The sequence below is a fragment of the Rhagoletis pomonella genome, unplaced genomic scaffold (assembly GCF_013731165.1).
Source record: "Rhagoletis pomonella isolate Grant_MI unplaced genomic scaffold, Rhpom_1.0 Rhpom_scaffold_00007, whole genome shotgun sequence".
Lineage (NCBI taxonomy): Eukaryota > Metazoa > Arthropoda > Insecta > Diptera > Tephritidae > Rhagoletis > Rhagoletis pomonella.
The window spans coordinates 72,314,228-72,316,174 of record NW_023458561.1 but is presented as its reverse complement, the minus strand read 5'-3'; positions in this window follow the sequence as shown (position 1 = coordinate 72,316,174).

Sequence of the window (1,947 nt, the reverse complement as noted above, 5' to 3'; positions counted from 1 at the left end):
GCCTCAATGCCTTTTAGTAGCGTGAAGAGACTGACGGTGTCAAACACCTTTGGCAGATCCATCGCAACTAGGACTGTTCAGGGGCGGTTACAGGGGCGGTTTCGGTTAAAGCCACGAGTTATCTGAGTGTTAATGGCGTTAAGAACCATTACGGAACCAATGCTGATACTTCGCTGGGGTCATTTTGTTTGTGTAGTGCGGGAGTAAAAAGGCCTCTAGTATCTTCGCTGCCGGGGAAAGGAGGGATATCGGGCGATAGGACTCTCCTTTGTTGGACGGTTTCCCCGGTTTAAGCAGTGGGATCACTCTCCCCATTTTTCAGATGTCTGGAATGATGAGAGTGGCAATAGACAGATTGAGATCGTTGGTTAGATATTCCACTCCCGCAGGACCCAAATTTTTCAGCATCAGCATACAAATTCCGTCTGGTCCTATGGCTTTGGAGGCTTTCGCCTTCCCGATGGTTACCCTTACCTCGCCGCTGGTAAAAAAAAGAGGCGCACTTGATGTTGGCAGTTTGTGCAGCCTTCTGGTCACTCAACGTTTGGCCTTGTCCTCCGGAGGATGCAGTATGAACTATCGGCTAAAATAGCTCGCGCATCGCTCCGGGTCCGACGAAGCGTGGTCACCAAAAGATATTTTAACTCTGTCGTCACGCTTCGTCGGATTGGACAATAACCTCTTGGTTGACCACAGCGTACTCACACCAGAGGGGAATTTGCAGGTCTTCAAATGCTCTTCCCACTTTTTCCGGTTATGTACGTTCACTAGTTGCCGAATCTCCGCGTTGAGATCCCTGATACGGGGATTTCCGGGAACCGCCTGACGAAGACTGTCACGCTCATCGGCAAGGACAGCCGCTTCAGCAGGAAAATTCGGACGGGGATCCGAAACGCATACTGCTGGGATGAAGCGGGCTGCAGCAGCAGTGACAACCCTGCGAAACTTAGCTCACCTACGTGAACGTCGATTGGTGTGGGTAGGGCAGTGAAGATGCTTTCAGTAACATCCGCGAAGCCTTTCCAATCAGCTTTGGAGAAGTTGACGTACACCCAGAAAAAGGTTTAGTTATAATTACCAAGATTTGGTTATAGTGGCCAAGTGACATAGTTTGATATGGCGAAATAAATATCTACATAGTTCACGAAAGTCTGCAATTTACTTGAGACTTCTACTTGGAACAAGTGTATATTTGTTAATAATTACAAAACGACTACCTTGATTGGATAATATTGTTAGTTGAATAAAATCATTGTTGAGCAAATAAACAATGCTTTGGTTGATACAAGTTTTCAATTAATATTTAAATGGGCTTTGCGTTTAAGGGGTTACCCAACGCACAGCACTTAACATATAGAATTCTGATGGGGTTTGAAAGATTAACATTAAAATTAAGATTAAGATTAAGATTAAGTAAGATTAAGATTAAGATTAAGATTAAGTTTAAGATTAAGATTAAGATTGAGATTGAGATTAAGATTAAGATTAAGATTAAGATCAAGATTGAGATTAAGATTGATATTAAGATTAAGGTTAAAAGTAAGTTTAAGATTAAAATTAAGATTAAGTTTAAAATTAAGATAAAGATTAAAACTAATATTAAGATTAGATTAAGACTGAGATTAAGATTAAGATTAAGATTAAGATTAAGACATGTATACAGAGAACAGATTTGCTACTCCCTTTTGGCAAGAGATTAGAATTAAAATTAAGAGCTTAAAAGCTGTGACAGACGGCAAAGCTTATGCATATAATCTGGCATACATATGCGCATAATAATTTTGACCTCACAGACGGCAGTTATGTGGATAAACGAGCCGCAAGGTCGTGGGTTCGAGTCCCACGGCCAATTGAATTTTCATTTATTTCGTTTTCATTCTTTTTTTTATAAGTTCTATATTTTTTTTTACGTTGCTTTCAGTTAGTTGTTGTTGACTTTTTATTAAA